This window comes from Leopardus geoffroyi, chromosome C1, assembly GCF_018350155.1.
Source record: "Leopardus geoffroyi isolate Oge1 chromosome C1, O.geoffroyi_Oge1_pat1.0, whole genome shotgun sequence".
In the NCBI taxonomy this organism is placed as follows: domain Eukaryota; kingdom Metazoa; phylum Chordata; class Mammalia; order Carnivora; family Felidae; genus Leopardus; species Leopardus geoffroyi.
Genome location: NC_059328.1, coordinates 30,174,292 through 30,196,139, shown reverse-complemented (window position 1 = coordinate 30,196,139; position 21,848 = coordinate 30,174,292). Strand labels below are relative to the sequence as shown.

General features: G+C 41.1%; 1 long non-coding RNA gene across 1 annotated transcript; it reads left to right on the top strand.

Annotated features, from left to right (window-relative positions):
• The first annotated feature begins 19 nt into the window (after window positions 1–19).
• On the top strand, window positions 20–1,768 carry LOC123597666. Its single transcript, XR_006712202.1, has 2 exons — window positions 20–118; window positions 1,540–1,768. It is a non-coding gene; the product is annotated as an uncharacterized LOC123597666 (long non-coding RNA).
• The last annotated feature ends 20,080 nt before the right edge of the window (window positions 1,769–21,848 follow it).

Here is a 21,848-nt window from a genome sequence, read left to right as displayed (position 1 = left end):
CCCCCACCTCCACCCGGCGTCCCCCCACAGTTCCTCGAGCCGTCGCGCCGGGGTGGCCCTTTAGCTCTTCGCACCTGCGCGCCAGGGGCGTGGGGGAGGGGAGAGCTCGGAGTGGCCGGTGAGAGGGCGCGGGGGTCGGGTGTCTCCGAGTCCGGTAAACGTCCTTCTACTTAAACCTATCTAGGCCGCTCTAGTCCCCATAATGGAAGAGAGGGGCCTTCTGAAAGGTCTTCAAGGGCATTCCCGAGTCCAGGAAGTCTTCACTTAAGCATGACTTGAGACCTGAGGATGGACGTTAGGAAGTCCACCAATCCCATGAGATTGTGTACAAAATTGTGTGTGTGTGTTTTGGAATACGTGATCCGTATCTTCAGCTCATCAAAGGGGTCTGCTACTCAAAATAGTTAAAAACAAACAAAACTCATTGGCTTAAATCATCCTAGAATGGTGTCAGAGTATTAAGAACTTAAGCTGGTTACTCATTTGCCAGTCTCTCCGCATCTGACCTGGCAGCTCAGTGCTTCCTCAGGGCCATGAGAATTCTTTACAGCAGTGGCAGCTGTAAAGTGCTTTTGATAAATTCTGGAAAGGCACATAGATAACAAGAGGGTTTCGCTTTCAGAAACTGAATATGCTTATGTATTACTGGGAAGCAGGTCAAATGCTTTCAACTGTTCACCAAAGAAGCTCTGATCCAAAAAAGGTTAAAAACCTTCCTATAAATATTCATATACATTAAATAATGGCCATACCTCCTGGGATCTGTCTGCTTCAACATAGCCTGGGGTTTTCCAGAAAATGGTCCCAAGTTTCAGATACTCTTTTCTAACAGGCCAGCCAGATGCCAGATCAATGTGCCCCAAGATTTGAGTTGGAAAATATGGGCATGCTACCTCAGTCCCATTCTTTGTCCTTATTCTGTTGCTTTTCTCAAGATCCAAACATAGGCTAAGTGTTTTTTTTTTTTTTTAATTTATCTTTAACAAATAGCAGAAATAATTCTAAGATGACTGAGCATAACAGATGTTATATTTTATCCCATCTCTTTTTCTAAAGACATAAGGAAGGTTTACCATAGGCTAGAAAACTAGAAATAAAACATTAGGGCCAAACTAAAAAGAGATCGCAATCAGCCTGAAGTTAAACATGTCTGTGACTGAATTTGAAACTTAGTTCTGAGCTTCCTGCCTGCCAGGGCAAAAATGAAAACATAGTACATGGCATCTAAAAGGAATTAGTGCGGGGCGCCTGGGTGGCTCAGTCGGTTAAGCGGCCGACTTCGGCTCAGGTCATGATCTCACGGTCCGTGAGTTCGAGCCCCGCGTCGGGCTCTGTGCTGACAGCTCGGAGCCTGGGGCCTGTTCGGATTCTGTGTCTCCCTCTCTCTGACCTTCCCCCGTTCATGCTCTTTCTCTGTCTCAAAAATAAATAAACGTTAAAAAAAATAAATAAAAAAAATAAAAGGAATTAGTGCATCAGAGAAGACAGACCATAGATTTTTTTGCCATAGCTAAATATTCTTTTTTTTTTTTTTTAAAGTCAACTTCACCTCCAGTGTGAAGCCCCTTGCGGGGCTCAAGCTCACCACCCTGAGATCAAGATCTGAGCTGAGATCCAGAGCTAGACGTTCAAACAACAGCCACCCAGACACCCCTAAAAATTCTAATTCTGAAGGTAGTTGCTCATTCGACCTTATTGGGAACCAGTGAATGATATAATAAAGTAATCAAGATTTGAACAATAAATGCAAAAGCAAGATTCAAACAGACATTTCTTGTTATGCCAAATAAAAGCCAAGGACATAAAAGCAACCTAGTGATGGTTATTTTTTAAGGGGCTTGTCTATTGTGTCCTAGTAAATTGTTTTCTGTGGTCTAAACTGGTCCAAAGTTAGAGCTTAGAATGTTTAAAAAGTGTGTCCCCTGAGTCATCATTAACAGCACTTTTTCTAGCTAGGGTTTTGCTGAATGCTTTGATAATCAGTCTCTTCTCTGTGATCCTTTAAAACTTTGAGCGTGCCTTGTAAGATTAGTGTTTTAAAACAGGAAGTTATAATTTGTTTACATATTTGTGCATCAAAACTATAAATTCCTTGAGAATAATAAGCAGGCCTCATTCATCTGTGTTTCCCCACCCCAGCACAGTGTTTGAATACAGTAGGGGTAGGCACAGAATAAATATTGGTCGAATGAATAAATGGTAATTATTTCGGGGTTGTTCTGTCTGTCCCTGAAAGTTGATAGTCCACATTGCTGAATGAGGGTGGATTCAGATGATTCAGAAACCAAACAAGTAGGTGGTATATCCTATTATAAGTTGCAGTTGACAGTGGCCCAAACAGAGAGATATCCTTGAGGGAAGCAGATGGGGTACTCTGATGGCCACCCAGTGTGGTGTCTCATGAGGTCACCACAGTCCAGGTCTACATTGCTTTGCATATCCAGTCACTTGACCAGTCATACACATGCACACACATACACACACATTACTAATTACCAGCACTATGCTATCATGGTGGAGGCTTCTATGATATGAAAAGAGACACGGTTCCTAGGGCTTCCAGCCTGTTGGAGATGGCAGACATTACTCAAATCATCACAACAACAAATATATAATCACAAAGTGTGACAAGGATTATGAAGGAAAAGGAGAGAATATCATGAGAGAGTACATCGGACATCTTAACCAATCTTGGAGAGTAGTGAAGACTTCCCTGAAGAAGGGATATTTGAGCTAGGAATCAACTAAGCAAAGACAGCTTGGGAACATCCAAACCTGAAGGAACAGCATATCCAATATCTTGTTATAAAAAAGACCATGATGTATTTGAAGAACCAAAAGAAGACTCGAGTGGCTGTGGTACAGAGCATGAATGCAGAGAGTCAGGGAATAAAAAACTGATGAGGAAGACAGGAGCCTGATCATTTAATGCCCCATTGGCGGCCCAGAGATGTTTTAACCTTTATCTTAAGAGCAGTGAGAAGCCACTTCAGGGGTTGTGGTGGGAACAAAAGAGTTTAAGTATGATCAGATTTACATTTGAAAAGATTCCTAGCAGCTGTATTGAGAACCGGTTGAAGGAGAGCAGGGGTGGATGGAAATCAGTAAAAAGGTTATTTTACTTGTCCATTTTCATGCCTTGCAGTATTAGTTTTATAATATTACAAGGAGGGGCGCCTGGGTGGCTCAGTCGTTTGAGCATCTGACTTCGGCTCAGGTCACGATCTCGCGGTCCGTGAGTTCGAGCCCCTCGTCGGGCTCTGGGCTGATGGCTCGGAGCCTGGAGCCTGCTTCCGATTCTGTGTCTCCCTCTCTCTCTGCCCCTCCCCCGTTCATGCTCTGTCTCTCTCTGTCTCAAAAATAAATAAATGTTAAAAAAAAATTTATAATATTACAAGGAATCTTTTACGTCCCGGCAAATTCTTTCATATCCCCACCTGCGGGTATTTCTTTGCTAATTCACCCTGTGAACGCTCAGTAATAGGTTTTGGGCTCTGTTTACTGGGCCAGTAATTGTCTGACCCAGGAGCATGGCTGGACTAAAGTCGGGGATGGGAGTGAAAGGAAAGAAGGATACCATCTTCCAAAATCTTCCAGAATTCTTTGCCTAAAGTTTTCAAGAGTTGTCTGTATTTGCTGTCTTCTTTTACATGCTTCCTACCCACCAAGCACCAACCCACATCAGTCTGATTTCTGCCCCTCCCATTCCATTAAAACAGGTAAAGTCACCAATTATCTCCAAGCTATGGAGAGAAGTGGACTGATTTGAGCAAAGTTCAGAAGATAAAATGAACAAGGGCACCTGGCTGGTTCAGTAGGTAGAGCAGGAGACTCTTGATCTCAGGGTCCTGAGTTCAAGCCCCATATCAGGCACAGAGCCTACTTAAGAAAAATAAAATAGGGATGCCTTGCTGGCTAGGTCAGAAGAGTATGCAACTCTTGATCTTAGGGTCATGAGTTCAAGTCCTATGTTGGGTGCAGAGATCCCTAAGAAAAACAAATGAACTTTAAAACAATATTAAAAATAAGGGTACCTGGGTGGCTCAGTCAGTTAAGTGACCGACTCTTGATTTCAGCTCAGGTCAGGATCTCACAGTCTGGAATCTAGCCCTGCCTCAGGCTCTGTGCTGACAGAGTGGGGCATGCTTGGGATTCTCTCTCTCTCTCCCTCTCTCTCTTCCTCCCCTGCTTGTGCTCTCTCTTTCAAAATAAATAAATAAACTTAGAAAAATAAAAATAATGGTAAAATGAACAGATCTTGGTGAGGATTAGGCACGGAGGTGACCGAGATGAGGACTCAGGTATGACTCCTAAGCTTCTAGCTTTCCCAGTGCCATTTTCTGAGAAAGTTTTTATCAGGTAAGTATAGGGGAAGAAATGTGTAGTTTGGGATATGTTGAGATAGAGTTTCCTTTAAAGCATCACGTGTGATTCTCAAGTGGAGAGTGTGTGTATAAATCTGTGGGTCTGGGATTCAGAAGTCTGGGCCAGAGAAAAAGTAGAGTCATTAGTGTCAAAATGATAATTGAAGTTACAAGGGCAGCTGGGATTCTCTAGGGTAGGAATTCTTGGCCATTTTTTTTTCTTGGCCATTTTTAAAAAAGATTTTTTTTTTAGGGGTGCCTGGATGTCTCCGTTGGTTGGGTGACTGGGTCTTGATTTCGGCTCAAGTCATGATCTCACAGTCATGATATCATGCGATCAGGCTCCATGCTCAACTTGGGATTCTCTCTCTCGCTTTCTCTCTCTGCCCCTCTCCCTCCCTCATTGCACGTGTGCGTGCACACACACACACACACACACACACTCTCTCTCAAAATAAATAAGTAAATACAGGTAAAAAATTTATTTACTTTTTAAAATAAAGTTTATTTATTTTGAGAGAGAGAAGGGGAGGAGCAAAGAGAGAGAGGGAGAGAGAGAGAGAGAGAGAGAAAGAGAGAGAGAATTCCAAGTAGGCTGTGCATTGTAAGGGCAGAGACTCATACGGGGCTTGAACTTACCAACCGTGAGATCAGGACCTGGCTGAAATCAAGAGCCAGGCAGTCAACTGACTGAGCCACCCAGGCACCCTATTTATTTATTTTTTAATGTTTATTTATTTTTTGAGAGAGAGAGAGAGAGCACGCGCGCGCGTGCCCACACACACACACACACACACACACACACACACACACGAGTGAGGGGGAGGGGCAGAGAGAGGGAGACAGAGGATTGGAATCAGGCTCTGCAATGACAGCAGAGAACCTGACTCAGGGGCTCACACTCACCATGAGATCATGACCTGAGCCCAAGTCACATGCTTAACTGATTGAGCTACCCAGGCACCCCAAGATTTTATTTTTAAGTAATTTCTATGCCCATTGTGGGGCTCAAGCTTACAACCCCTGTGATCAAGAGTCACATGCTTTGCTGACTGAGCTCCTCTTAGCCATGTTTTGTGTGCCGTGAACTCCCTCGTCTAACAGTATCCATTGGTGATCCATTGGATACTAATAGATTACCTGGAAATATATAATATATATCCACTGGCTATTAATAAACTATCAGGAACTGTGTAATATAAAGGCTAAAAACATTATCAAGATTGAAGAAACATACTGCAAAGTGAACTCTTTTTTTTTATTAAAAAATTATAAAATAGGGGCGCCTGGGTGGCTCAGTCGGTTAAGCATCCGACTTCGGCTCAGGTCATGATCTCACGGTCCATGAGTTTGAGCCCCGCATTGGGCTCTGGGCTGATGGCTCAGAGCCTGGAGCCTGTTTCGGATTCTGTGTCTCCCTCTCTCTCTGACCCTCCCCCGTTCATGTTGTCTCTCCCTGTCTCAAAAATAAATAAACATTAAAAAAAAATTATAAAATATAATTTATTGTTAAATTGGCAAACATACAGTGTGTAAAGTGTGCTTTTGGATTTTGGGGTAGATTCCTGTTGTTCATCGCTTACATACAACACCCAATGCTCATCCCAACAAGTGCCCTCCTCAATGCCTATCACTCTATTTTTTTTTTAATTGTTAAGTAATCTCTACACCCACCATGAGACTCGAACTCACAACCCTGAGATTGAGTCACATGCTCTACCAACTGGGTCAGCCAGGCACCCCAGGAAATTCTAATAACAGCCTGAAAAAAAAAATAGCCTGAAACAAAATACCAAATTATCTGAGCAAGACCTAGGAATTGGAGTGGGAGTCAGGAAAGAAGTGGTAAAATCCATCTCAAGTTTTCATGTGAGTGGAGAATGGGGAAATAAAAGTATTCTAAAAGATCTTATCTTTTGGGGAGAAGGGAAGGAAACGAAGGGGCGAGAAAGTATCTCTGTAAGGCAAATAGTTGGTATTTTTATATATTAGAAAAATATATGGGTAATATAAGCATAGGGAAAGAAAATCACAAATAAAATGAAAAATTATGGGAGAACTCAAAAATTAACAAAAAAGAAAAAGGGGGAACAAATGATAGTTTGATAAACCCAGAAGGATCAGCAAGGTAAAATAAATAATAAGCATAGTATTGACCAAGAACTGAGTGTTATCAATTGCCATTAAATGTAAACAAATAGAACTATCCCCTGAAAGACAGAGATCATCAGATTGAGTTAAAAATGAACCCAGGTAAGTACTGTATATAAGAAACATGTATTTTTTTTAATGTTTATTTATTTTTTGAAAGAGAGAGAGAAAGAGAGAGAGACTGTGAGCAGGGAAGTGGGAGAGAGAGAGGGAGACACAGAATCTGAAGCAGGCTCCAGGCTCCAAACTGTCAGCACAGAGCCATTGCAAAGCTCAAACTCATGAGCCATGAGATCATGGCCTGAGGCGAAGTTGAAGTCGGACACTCAACTGACTGAGCCACCCAGATGCCCTGTATATAAGAAACATTTAAAATGCAGTAATAAAGAAAAGTTGAAAGTAAGGAGTGGGCAAGGCAAATCCAGCACATGCTAAATAAACAGAATGTAGAAGAAGCAATGTTAATATCAGGAGGAATCTAAAACAAAAAAAACAAAAAACAAAAAAAACCCGCACTCAATGGTATGATATAATAGTAGAAAGCATAACTTAAGAAGTTTTAACACTTATAAATTAAATAACATGGCAGCTAACTATACAAGGCAAAAACTATTAGAGAGAACCTGGCTGGCTGGCTCAATCAGTAGAGCATGTGACTCTTGATCTTGGGGTGTTCAAGGCCCACGTTGGGCATAGAGAACATATTAAAAAAAAAAAAAAACTATTAGAAAGGCAAAGAGAGCTGATAGAAATACAATCGGGGGCCTGGATGGCTCAGCCGGTTAAGCATCCGACTTCAGCTCAGGTCATGGTCTCACAGCTTGTGAGTTCAAGCCCCATGCTAGGCTCTGTGCTGACAGCTCAGAGTGGAGCCAGCTTCAGATTCTGTGTCTTCTTCTCTCTCTGCCCCTCCCCGTTCGCGGTCTGTCTCTCAAAAATAAATGAAAATTAAAAAAAAAAAAGAAATACAATCATGTTGTGATCATACTGAAAAAACAGGCAAGAACATAAAAGAACTGAATAATTGAATAAACAAATGTGATTTAATATTCATTTATGGAACCTACCTACCATCCCCTGAATATCATTTTTCAAATATGCATGAATCATTTACAAAATTAGACCATATACGTGGGTCAAAAGAAAATATTAAGGCCTTTTTTTAAAAAGCAAGTTTATAGAGCACACTTTAATTATAACCCAATAAAATTAGAAATATATAATAAAAAGGTAATGGCAGGCACCTGGCCGGCTTAGTCGGTAGAACATGCAACTCTTGATCTCGAGGTTAGGAGTTTGAACTCCACATTGGGTGTAGAGATTACTAAAAAACTAAAATAAAATAAACTTTTTAAAAAAGGTGATAGGAATACCTTTGGATGCCTGCATATTCCTAGATAACACTGAAATCAAATAGGAAATAAAAATTGAAATTATAAACCAGAAAGCAATAAAAAAGAGCGTATTTCAGATTAAAACCCATACACACATATATGGTCAAATGATTTTTGAAAAGGGTGCCAAGACCATTCAATAAAGAAAAAAAAAAAAACATCTTTTCAACAAATGCTTATGGGAAAACTGGGTATCCACACGCAAAAGAGTGAAGTTGGACCTTTACCTAACACCATATGTAAAAATTAACTCAAAATGGATCAATGGCCTAAATATAGGACATAAAATAATAAAATTCTTAGAAGAAAACTTTGGGGGGTGCCTGGGTGGCTCGGTTGGTTGAGGGTCCGACTTTGGCTCAGGTCATAGCCTCGTGGTTCACAGGTTCGAGCCCTGTGTCAGGCTCCCTGCTGTCAGCTCAGAGCCTGCTTCAGATTCTTGGCCCTCCTCTTTGCAGCCATCTCTCACTCTCTCTCAAAATAAATGAATAAACTTAAAAAAAAAAAAGATGAAAACATAGAACAAAAACTTCACGACCTTGGATTTGGCAATGTCTTCTTGGATATGACACCAAAGGCACTAATAACAAAAGAAAAAAATAGGACTTCATAAAAATTTCAAAGTTTGTGCATCAAAAAACACTATCCATAGAGTAAAAACGCAACTCACAAAACAGGAGAAAATATTTGCAAACCATTTATCTTGTAAGGGATTAATATACAAAATACATAGAGAATTTCTAAAACTCTACAACAACAAAAAAATGTGATTCAAAAATGGACAAAGGATTGGAAAAGACATTTCTCCAAAGAAGATATACGAATGGCCAAGAATCATATGAAAAGAAGGTCAATATCACTAATGGTTAAGGAAATGTGAATCAAAACTATAATACCAGGGGTGCCTGGGTGGCTCAGTTGGTTAAGCATCTGACTTCCGCTAAGGTCATGATCTCACAGTTTGAGAGTCTGAGCCCGGTATCGGGCTCTCAGCACAGAGCCTGCTTCTGATCCTCTGTCTCTTTCGCTCTCAGCCCCTCCCCTGCTCCCATTCTTTCTCTGAAAAATAATCACCTGCATCTGGTGAGCCCCGTTTCTCTCTCTCTCTCACCCTCTCTCTGCCCCTTGCTCACTTGTGCCCTCTTTCTTTCAAAAAACAACAACAACTACAACTGTAATACCACCTCATACCCATTAGGACAGCTAATAGAAACACAGAAAATATCAAATGTTGGTGAGGGTATAGAGAAATTGGAACCCTTGTGTACTGTTGATGGGAATGTAAAATAGCATAGCCACTGAAGAAAATAGTATGGTGGTTGCTCACAAAATTAAAGATGGAATTACCACATGATCCAGCAATTCCACTTCTGGGTATATACCCAAATACTTGAAAGCAGAGTCTCGAAGAGATATTTATACACTCATGTTTGTAGCAGCATTATTTCACCACAGCTAAAACACGGAAGCAATGAAAGTGTCCATTGACCGATGAATGGATAAGCAAAATGTGGTATATACAAACAACACAAGGCTGAATATTTTCAGCCTTAAAAAGAAAAGAAATCTAAAAAATAAAAATAAATAAAAAAACAAGAAAAATTCTTTTAAAAAGGAAGGAAATTCTGCAATATGTTACAACATGGATGAACTTTGAGGATATCAGGCTAAATGAAATAAATCACAGAAAGATAACTACTGCATGATTCCATTTACAGCAGGTACTTAGAATAGTCAAAGTCGTAAAGACAGAAAGTGTAATGGTGGTTGCCAGAGGTGGAGGGGAGGAGAGATTGAGGAATTATTGTTTAATAGGCATGGAGTTTCAGTTTTATAAGATGAAAATAGTCCTGGAGATGGGTGGTAATGATGGTTGCACAGCCATGTGAATGTACTTAATGCCATTGAACTATGTACTTAAAAATGGTTAAGATGATAATTTTAGTTCTTCAATTTTTTATTTTTTAAATTCCAGTATAATTAACATACAGTGTAATATTAGCTAAGATGGTAACTTTTATGTGTATTTTGCCACAATAACAAACAAACAAAAAAACACCTAAAATTAAGTTGAACAAAGTCAGGGGGCCTGGGTGGCTCAGTTGGTTGAGCGTCCGACTTTGGCCCAGGCCATGGTCTTGTGGTTCTTGAGTTTGAGCCCCACGACAGGCTCTGTGCTGACAGCTCAGAGCCTGGAGCCTGCTTCAGATTGTGTCCCTCTCTCAGCCCCTCCCCCACTCATGCTCTGTCTCTGGTTCTCTCTCTCTCTCTCTCAAAAATAAATAAACATTAAAAATAATAATAAAAAAATAAAAAATAGTTGAACAAAGTCACAGGTCATATATGAAGAACATGGTGAAATATTATTGAACAACACAAAATTGGAGCTAGACAAAAAAGCAAGTTTTTGTTCTTGGGTAACAATGTTATGAAAACAAAAAATATTTTTATTTTTTAAAGTTTATTTATTTATTTTTGAGAGAGAGAAAAAGAGAGAGAAAGAGAGCTGGGGAGGTGCAGAGAGAAAGGGAAAGAGAATGCTGTCAGCACAGAGCCCGATGCAGGGCTCAGACCCACAAACCACGAGATCATGATCTGAGCCGAAACCAAGAGTTGACGCCTAACCCACTGAGCCATCCAGGAGCCCCCATTTGGGAAATATATTGAATTGAATTGTTAAAATAATCTTAAATCCATATGGAAGAATATAGGCCTTAGAATAACCGAAGAAAGTATGACAAAGTACAGTGAAGGGGGACTAGTTACTTTATCAGATGTCAGAGTATTCATAAAACTGCTGTAATCAAATTAATATAATGTTGGTATAGGACTAGTTCGGTGGAAAATAATAGAAATCTAGAACTAGATCTTAGTGTATTAGACAGTTCAGCATGTGACAATGGTATCATTTGTCATAGAGGGAAAAACATGGTTCCTTTAGTAAATGATGCTATTGAGCTGGCTCTGTATATGGAAGAAAATAATTTGACCCCTATCTTGTACAATTTTGAAAGATGACTTGAATATTTACAATTAAATATAAATATAAAATAATAAAAGTCTTAGAAGAAAATGTAGGAAGGGATCTAATGTACAACATGGTGATTACAGTTAGTATTACTGTCATGTATACTTGAGGTTTGCTTAGAGTAGGTTTTAAAGCATTTAAAAACTTTTTTTCAACTATTGAATACTTTTTTAAATTTAAATTCAAGTTAGTTAACATACAGTGTAGTCTTGGCTTCAGGAGTAGAACCCAGTGTTTTTGTCTCTTACATATGACACCCAGTGCTCATCCCAAAAAGTCCCTCCTTAATGCCCATCACCCATTTAACGCATCCCTCCACCCGCCTCCGCTACAGCAACCTTCAGTTTGTTCTCTGTACTCAACAAGACTTTTTTAAACCTTATTTATTTATTTTTGAGAGAGAGAGAGTTGGGAGGAGCAGAGAGAGAGGGTGACAGAATCCCAAGCAGGCTCCGCACTGTCAGCACAGAGCCTGATGTGGGGCTCAAACTCACGGAAGTGTGAGATCATGACCTGAGCCGAAATCAAGAGTGGGGAGCGCCTGAGTGGCTTGGTCGGTTAAGCGTCCGACTTCGGCTCAGGTCATGATCTCACGGTCCGTGAGTTTGAGCCCCGCGTCGGGCTCTGTGCTGACAGCTCAGAGCCTGGAGCCTGTTTCAGATTCTGTGTCTCCCTCTCTCTCTGCCCCTCCCCTGTTCATGCTCTGTCTCTCTCTGTCTCAAAAATAAATAAACGTTAAAAAAAAAAAAAAAGAGTGGGATGATGAACTGACTGAAGTACCCAGGCACCCCTGTTCTCTGTATTTAAGAGTCTCTTATGGTTTGCCTATTTTTAAAAAAATATTTATTTATTTAAAATTATTATATATTTTTTACATTTACTTATTTAAAAAAAATTTTTTTTACATTTATTTATTCTTGAGAGACAGAGAGAGACAGAGCACAAGTGGGGGAGGGGCAGAGAGAAAGGAGACACAGAATCTGAAACAGGCTCCAGGCTTTGAGCTGACAGCATAGAGCCTGACGCGGGACTCAAACTCACAAACTGTGAGATCATGACCTGAGCCGAGGTCGGACACTTAACCAACTGAGCCACCCAGGCGCCCCTGTGTTTACTTATTTTTGAGAGGGAGAGAGAGACAGAGCATAATCAGAGGAGGGGCAGAGAGAGGACACAGAATCTGAAGCAAGCTCCAGGTTCTGAGCAAGCTGTCAGCACACAGTCCTACGCAGGGATCGAACCCACTAACCATGAGGTCATGACCTGAGCCAAAGTTGGACACTCAACCGACTGAGCCACACAGTCTCATTTCTATTTATTTTTGAGAGAGAGAGAGCACGAGCAGGGGAGGGGCAGAGAGAGATGGGGACGGAGACTCTGAAGCAGGCTTCCCACTGTCAGCACAAAGCCTAGTATAGGGCTTGAACTCACGAACTGTGTGTGAGATCATGACCTGAACCAAAGTGAGACACTCAACCAACTGAGCCCCCTGGGTACCCTGCTTAGAGTAGACTTTAAAGCGTTCTCATCACACACCATGACTATGCGAAGTGATGGATGTATTAATTACCTCAGTGGTAATCATTTCAAAATGTTTACGTATATTAAATCATCACTTTATACACTTTTAAAAATTGTATTGTACAACCTAAAGATACAAATGTGTATGTCAATCATACTTCAGTAAAGTTGAGGAAAAAAAAGTCACCTTCCCTGATAAAGTACCTGCATAAACTGCAGATGCTCAAAACATTTTGATAAAATTTGGATATGTTACATAATTTAAAGAGGAAAATATTTATTTATTTTATCTATTTTTTAAATGTTTATTTATTTGGGGGGGGGAGGGGACAAAGAGAGAGAAAGAGAGAGAGAGAGAATCCTAAGCCTTGCTCTCAGCACAGAGTCCTATGTGGGATTCGAATCCAGGAACAGTGAGATCATGACATGAGCCGAAATCAAGAGTTGGATGCTTAACCAACTGAGCCACCCAGGTGCCCCAGAAAATATTTTTTTTTTTTAATTTTTTTTTCAACGTTTATTTATTTTTGGGACAGAGAGAGACAGAGCATGAACGGGGGAGGGGCAGAGAGAGAGGGAGACACAGAATCGGAAACAGGCTCCAGGCTCTGAGCCATCAGCCCAGAGCCCGACGCGGGGCTCGAACTCACGGACCGCGAGATCGTGACCTGGCTGAAGTTGGACGCTTAACCGACTGCGCCACCCAGGCGCCCCGAAAATATTTTTTAAAAAAGCAACTATTTGGGGGCACCTGGGTGACTCAGTCGGTTAAGTGACTCACTCTTGATTTTAGCTAAGGTCAGGATCTCATGGTCATGAGATTGAGCCCCACATAGGGCTCTGTGCTGACAGTGCAGAACCTGCTTGGGATTCTCTCCTTCTCTCTCTCTCTCTCTCTGCCCCTCCCCAAATCACATGCACGCATGCCCTCTCTCTCTCTCTCTCTCAAAAAATAAGTAAGTAAATAAATAAACATTAAAAAAAAGAAAAGGGGTGCCTGGGTAGCTCGGTTGGTTAAGCGTCCGACTTTGGCTCAGGTCATGATCTCATGGTTTGTGGGTTCAAGCTCTGCATTGGGCTCTGTGCTGACAGCTCAGAGCCTAGACCCTGCTTTGGATTCTGACTCCCTCTCTCTCTGCCCCTCCACCACTCGCACTCTCTCTCTCAAAAATAAATAAACATTAAAAAATTTAAAAAAAAAAACAAGAAAAGAAAATGTAGGAGACCATATGTATAACCTAGGTATGAGGTAGACCAAGGCAGCAAACTCAGCTGTTAGAAAAGTAGGGGCGCCTAGCTGGCTCAGTCTGCAGAACATGCAACTCTTGATCTTTGGTTGTGAGTTCAAGCCCTATGGTTGGTGTAGAACCTACTTAAAAAGAAAAAAAAAAAGTAGGAACTACTTGACTAAATGAAGCTTTTTGAATGAATTTTTAAAACAGGCAACAAATTTGGGGGGGGGAAATGCAAAGAGTGAACAGACAGTTAATATCTACAACATAAGAGGAATTCTTGCAAATGAACAAGGGGACTAAGAACTGAATAGAAAAATGGACAAACGACATGGAGAAGTAATTCACAAATCTAAATGCACAAGAAGCATAGAAGAGTGCTCAGACTCACAATGACCAGGGAAATGCAAATTAAAGTAACAGTAAGATTTCACTTTATACTTACCAGATTCTGAAAATTCAAAAATTCAGGTGATATTTATTGCTGATGGGATTACTAAAAAAGAGGCATTATTATATATCGCTGTAAAGTAGTATGGCCTTTTTAAAATTAGGTAATCTCTATGCCCAATGTGGGGCTCAAACTCATGACCCTGAGATCAAGAGTCACATGTTCTATCAACTGATCCAGCCAGGTGCTCCTGCTATAGCTTTTTTGGAAAGCATGCCAGCAACACATATTAAAAATAAAAAACAGGGGTATGTGGGTGGCTCAGTTGGTTGAGTGGCCGACTCTTGATTTCAGCTCAGGTCATGACCCCAGGGTCATGTGATCCAGTCCACGCTGGGCTCCGTGCAGAGTGTGGAAACTGCTTAGGATTCTCTCTCTCTCCCCCTCTACCCTTCTCCCCCACTTGTGCACTCTTTCTCTACAAATAAAATAAAATAAAATAAAATGAAATAAAATAAAATCATACCCTTTCATCTACAAATCCCACTTCTGGGTAGAAAAGCACTGGCTATATCTATAAGGATGTTTATTGCAGCATTGTGTACAATGGCCAAACACTGAGATTAAAGAGAATGTTTATCTTTCAAGCAGTGATTGGAGAAAGTATGCTACATCTAATATAGCTATTAAAAAGAATGGATCGGAAATATGCATATTTACACGGTAAGATTTTAAAAAGGCAACTAAGATATGGGGAGTGTATGTAATTTCTCCAAGATCGCACAGCTAGTAAGGAGTAGGGCCAGAACTCAAAAGGTCTGGGTCCAGAGTCCATGACCTTCGCCACTGTACTATGTTATTTCTGAGGGGAAGTAAACAGAAAGTTGGTGGAGGATGACAAATAAAAGGGAGAAAAAGAAAGATAAGCTAAATACCACAAACGTCAAAGGAGCATAGAACAAAAGGGGAATAATCATCTGGTGGCAAATGTTTGCTCCCCATCCCCCAAGACAGGATGGGATAGCAGAGGCCACCCTCCCTAACTTGCAATACGGTATGGGAATGGTGACTTTTCTTAGGCCACCAGAAGACATTCTGGCTTCTTTTGCTGAGATGTAAACCCGTTTTAGCAGGTATTAGCAATTTTAGCAACAGGTATTAGCAACAGGTACCGCATAGCAATTTTAGCAACAGGTGTTATTAGCCACAGGTACCGCAATACTTTGCGTCTTCTTGCCATCCCTCCCTGAGCTGAGCCTGAGTCTCCTCTCTGCTGGGGTGGCCCTAAATGCCATTGCTGCTGGCAGCTGTTCCTAGAAGTGGGATGCAGCAGAGGCCTCTCTTCTCTCTGGCCAAGAGCGGCATGATGTGGCTAAAACACAGATCTGAGGATCCGGCAGATGTGGGTTCAAATCCCAGCTCTGGTTTTGACCGTGTTGGGTAAGCCTAGGCCAGTTGCCGCCTCTCTGAACCCAGTTTGCTCACCCGTCAAATGAACTTGTATCACTGGTGAATTACCAGAATTAACTGAGATAATGCGTCTCAAATGCCAAGCACAGCTCTTACTAATAAAGTCAGAAAGTATCTCTCGATGCAGCCACTTATATTCAGCTAGTTTTCCTTTACTTTTCAACTCAGCTCTCCTTTTCTTTCCATTATTTGCTGTGGGACCCCAACAAAGAGAGAAGCTGGACATAGAACCACCTGTTTTGCTTATAACGTCTGAAACAGTCTTGAAAAATTGTGTACTCCTGTACATACGTTTTAATTGACATTTAAATTTTTTCATTCTAAGATTGAATACTGCAAAGGAGAGGATTTCCAGCATTTTGCAAATAACAGCATTTGAAAATTAAAAACCATTATGTAGCTGTTTTTTGATATATTGAGTGCAATCTAAACACTGTAAAGTGGCCTAGAAAGACAGCTCTAACCAATAAGGGTACCAGATCAGATAGTGCTTGACCAACCTCACCATATCCCTTTTGGGGACATTTGACTATGCGTGAAACAGTAGTTGAGACACAGAAGGAAAAAGTTCTAAGGAGAAACCATAAGATAGTAGCATCCATGAGAAAGAAGAAATCAAGCAGAAGATGGAAGAACAGGGTCAGAAGAGATCAGTAGAAGCAGCAGGAAGAAGCAGGGGCAAGGACAAAGATCAACTGTGTTCACAGAATGGAGGAGTGACTTGGGTAGGAAGCAATACATAGAGGACCTCCTGTGAATGGGGGAAGGGAGCGACCACTGGAGTCGTGTTTGTGCGCTAGAGCTGTTACTGTCTCTTAAATGGCAAAGAACCATGGTTCAGTTGCACAAAGCCTGAACGTACAGCCCAGGATGGTTTTTGTGCTTCTTATCTGTGAATCTTAACACCAATTTCCCATTTCCTGTGGTAAGCTAGGGATGCCTTTGTTTCCTGTAGCCTAGAAGAAGTTAATGCAGAAATCAGCACCCCCAGGAGGGTGCTGTGAAGAAGTGAATGTGGCAAGCGCAGCACGTTGGTGAGCTGTGAGAATCTTCTTTCTGTTAACTATAGGACAGTGTAGCCATTAGGAGCGTAGGCTCTGGAGCCGGGTAGCCTAAATGTGACTTTGTCCTTGTTGCATGATTTGGGGACAGTTCTGGGCCTCAGTTGTATCTTTAAATGAGATATGTTGGTTTCCGATGGCCGCTATAGCAAATTGTCGCAAACTTGGTGGCTTGAGACAGCAGGAATTTATTCTCACATAATTCTAGAGGCCAGATGTTGGAAATAGGTTTCACTAGGTCAAAATCAAGAATCAAGGCCTTGGCCAGGATCTTCTCGATCTAAACACTCCAAGGGTAGAATCTGTTCATCGCCTCTCCCAGTTTCTGCTGGCTGCTAGCATTTCTCAGCTTGTGGCTACACTAACCTACTCTTTGCATCTGTGGTCACATTGCCTTTTCTTCTTCTGCCTGTGGCAAATATCCCTCTGCCTCCCTCTGCCTCCCTCTTACAAGGATACATGTGATTGACTTTAAGGTCCACTTGGATGATCCAGGTGGATTATCCTTATCTCAAGATAGCTTTAATTTAATTACATCTTTTGCCATATAAGCTAATATTCTGACACCAATTCGTGCACTAAAATAAAATTCTGGCACTACCCCTCAGGAGTTAGCACAGAACCCATGATTAAAAGGCATGGTCCCCAACTGCTTTCGCTTCAGATGCCACCCAAACTTCAGTCATCCCCAGGCCACCCCCAATTAGTATGAACTGGTTACAAATGTGAGGGTTCCCACAGCCCCCTCCAGTTTGAAAATTTGGTAGAATGACTCAAATAATTTAGGAAAGTTCTATACTTAAAATTAAATTTTTATTATAAACAATACAAGTCAGGACCAGCCAAAAGAAGAGATTCAGAAGTCAGGATGGCCTCAAATGGAGAACTTTCATGCCCTCTACCTGAGAAGTCAGGGCGTATCACTTCCTGACACATCAATGTTTGCCAGCCAGGGAGGTCTACCAAGCTTCAGAGTCCAGAGTTTTTACTGGAGCTTCATTATATAAGCAGATTGATTAAATCATGAACCACTGGTTGTCCATCAGCCATTGGTGGAACTCAATGTCCTTTCCTCTTTTGCTTCCCTAGAGGTCAGGCTGATGTCAGGTGGGTATCTCACTGGGGTTTTTATTTGCATTTCTCTAGTGACCAATGATGAATGATGTTGAACATATTTTCATGTGCTCATGTCATTTGTATATACTATTTGGAGAAGTATCTATTCTAATTCTTTGCTCAATTAAAATTTTTTTTTATAATGTTTGCTTATTTTTGAGAGAGAGAAAGAGATAGAGAGAGAGAGAGAGTGCATGCAGGGGAGGGGCAGAGAGAGAGGGAGACACAGAACTCAAAGTGGGCCCCAGTCTCTGAACTATCAGCACAGAGCCTGACATAGGGCTCCAACTCATGAACTGTGAGATCATGGCCTGAGCCGATGTTGGAGGCTTAACTGTTCTTTGCTCGATTAAAAAAAAATTTTTTTTTAACGTTTATTTTTGAGAGAGAGAGAGTGAGGATGAGAGGCAGAGGGGCAGAGTGAGAGAGGGAGACAAAGGATCTGAAGCAGGCTCCGTGCTGTGAGCACAAAACCCAGCGTGGGCTCGAACCCATGAACTGTGAGATCATGACCAGAGTCGAAGTTGGACGCTTAACCGACTGAGCCATCCAGGTACCCCTCTTTGCTCAATTTTTGATTGAGCTTTCTGTCTTTTTAATTCTTGAGTTCTAAGAGTCCTTTATGTATTCTGGACAAACCCCTTATCAGATATATGACTTTGGAAATATTTTCCTCCCATTTTGCGAGTATTTTCTCTCATTTTTCTTTTTTGGTGGTATTGTTTGCAGCACAAACATAAATTTTGAGGTAGCCCAACGTACCTATTTATCCTTTTGTCAATTGTGCTTTTGCTGTCACATCCAGGAAACTGTTGCTTAACCCAAGGTCACAAGGACTTTACTCCTATTTTTCTCCTAGGAGTTTTATAATTTTAATTCTTATACTTAAGTCTATGATCCATTTTGAGTTCATTTTGTGTATAGTGTGAGCTATGGGGCAAACTTCATTTTTTTGCATGTGGATATCCAGTTGTCTTTGTACTACTTATTAAAAATTACTACGTTTTTGAGCCAGTTTCGAACAGTTCCAGAGTGCTGGATACAGGAAGAAAGGTTTCCTGCCACACTTCATGATGGTTCTGAATTTTATTTTAATTTTTTGATTTTTTTGATGGTTCTGAATTTTAAAATTTGCTCTGATCTGGGAAATTTAAACCAAAATTTTCCCTGTCTCGCTGTGGGTAATATAATCAATTATCTCTTTGTTACATTTTCCAACTTCATGAAATTGTTCTAATCATGTCCTCAGTGTCTAACGTCAGGGGGCACATCATCAGGAAGTCTAATAAGCACGGTTAATTAAGTGTCACAAACAGCAGACCAGTAGAATTCCAATAAATATTAATCGGGGTTGTCAGTTGCAACAATAGAAGCCAAAAGTGGCTAACTTAGGCAGAAATGAATTTATTAGAAGGATATTACATAGCTTATAGAAAAGAAGGGAAAATAGAAGAAGTAGGCTTGGAAAAGGAACAGCTAAAAAAAAAAAAAGCTAGACAGCATTGATCATTTCTCTCTCTACAGTAGAGTCTGACCACAACACCACCACGGGACATTTGTTGCTTCCAGACACTTGACATCATTGTTACAGCCCTTAATGGTTTCAAATTGAGTCTTTACAAGACTCCAGTGTCACAGGTATGAGCATCTTATTGGCCAAACCCTGGTTATTGGCCCATGGCCTGGATGATAGGAGATAGGAAGGGCAAATATTTGTCTCCCCTCAAACTTTAAAAAAAAATTTTTTTAACGTTTATTTATTTTTGAGAGAGAGACAGAGACAGAGAGCAAGCGGGAGAGGGGCAGAGAGAGAGGGAGGCACACAATCAGAAGCAGGCTCCAGGCTCTGAGGTGTCAGCACAGAGCCTGACGTGGGGCTTGAACCAACGGACCACGAGATCATGACCTGAGCTGAAGTTGGACGCTTAACTGACTGAGCCACCCAGGTGCACCTCCCTTCAAACTTTCGTAACACAAGTTGGGTTTCTCCCTTCTACTGAGACCAATAAACGAAACCATTTCTCAAAATTAGAAGGGTGTTCAGACATGAGATGGCTAAAAAACCAATAAGGTACATTATCGAAATGAATAATAATAAATACAATAGCCAACATTCTTTGGGAGCTATGTATGTACAAACTCAGATACGGCTCAAACCAGCTGTATGAGGTATGTCCCATTATTAACCTGTGTGGTAGGCTAAATAATGCCCCCCCAAAGATATCCACTTCCTAATCCCCAGAACCTTGTGCATGGCAAAAGGGTGAATATTACCTGTCATATAATGAAGAATTTTGGGGTGCCTGGCTGTCTCAGTCAGCGGAACATATCACTCAGGGGCATGAGTTCAACCCCTACATTGGGCATAGAGCCTAGATGTAAACAAATGATAAAAATTGATCTGCATTTGTCTCTGTTATGCCAATTGTGTCTCAACAAGCTGTTAGAAAAATTTATTAATGCACGGTAAAATTGCTATGGAAGATAAATCTGACTTCACCATGAAGGTAGATCTGTGGCTGCCAGCAGTTCCAGACTCCCGTAGCCACAATTTTTTTTTTTTTTCTTCCAGAAAGGAAAAGAGCATATTCCTCCCAACTTTGCTTTGAAGAATCTCAGGGAAAATGCTGATTAACCTTGTCTTGGGTTATACTCCCATCCTGTTTCCCAGGGACATCACAGGTCTGTGATCAGGAAAGAGGAGCCTAAGAACAATCTGGGACAATGAAAACAAGATTCTGCTGCATTAGGGAATATATGCAGTGTGTATTTACAAAGATTGGTTCCCGGCCAAGCAGTGCTACAGGGGTGATGAACAGCCAGTATTCAATGCCAAGGGTACCACTGGCACAGCCGCGTGTCCAGAGCTCCGCAACCACAGCAGGTGTCCTTACCACCAGTTCCATTCTGCAAGTTGACTTTGGTTGTTTCTCATTGTGTAGCCCAGAATGTGATTCTTCTCTTCAGTCCTCTCCTTAATTCTACTAGCTACTTAATGTTCTTTTAATAAATTGCTTTTCTGCTTAAAATACCCAGAGTTGGTTTGGGTTGCTTTCAATTTAGAATCCTGATGGATGCAGATAAAGAAGACAGATTCTCCCTCTTGCGTAGGGCTTTTGAGCAAGATTTTCGGTTTAAGGAACACCCTCTGCGCTGACAGAGTATGGCAATAAGTGATAGAATGGATGCCTTGGTGCTATCAGATATCTTGTATTAGGGCATTCCAGATATAGACAAACACATATATGATAATTTTTTAATGTTTATTTATTCTTGAGAGAGAGAGAGAGAGAGAGAGAGAGAGTGTGAGCAGGGGAAGGGCAGAGAGAGAGGGAGACACAGAATCCGAGGCAGGCTCCAGGCTCCGAGCTGTCAGCACAAAGCCCACCCAACATGGGGCTTGAACTCAAGAACTGTGAGATCATGACCTGAGCCGAAGTTGGACGCTTAAGCGACCGAGCCACCCAGAGGCCCCTGTGATAATTTTTAAATTGAAGTATAGTTGACACACACAATGTTACACTAGTTATATAGTGATTGGATAAGTCTATTCTATGCTAGGTCTATTCCTTATGTTAATGCTCATCACAAGTATAGTTACCTTCTGTTACTATACAATGCTATTACAATACCATTGACTATATTCTTTATACTATACTAGGTTTTTCTTTTATAAGATCCTAATAACAAAGTTTTCCTATATATGTCTCTAGGTATCCATCTATCAATCATACATTTGGAATTATAGTAGATTCTTGGTAAATCAAAACTCTTCAATTTATAATAGCCCTCTTTATCTCTGATAATTTTGTTAACTTAAATTCTATTTTGTGTGACATTAACATAACTATATGAACTTTCTTTTGGTTAGTTTGACGATATGCTTTTAGATGCTTTAAAAAAATCTTTTGTGGGGCGCCTGGGTGGCGCAATCGGTTAAGCCTTCTACTTCAGCCAGGTCACAATCTCGCGGTCCGTGAGTTCGAGCCCCGCGTCAGGCTCTGGGCTGATGGCTCAGAGCCTGGAGCCTGTTTCCGATTCTGTGTCTCCCTCTCTCTCTGCCCCTCCCCCGTTCATGCTCTGTCTCTCTCTGTCCCAAAAATAAATAAACGTTGAAAAA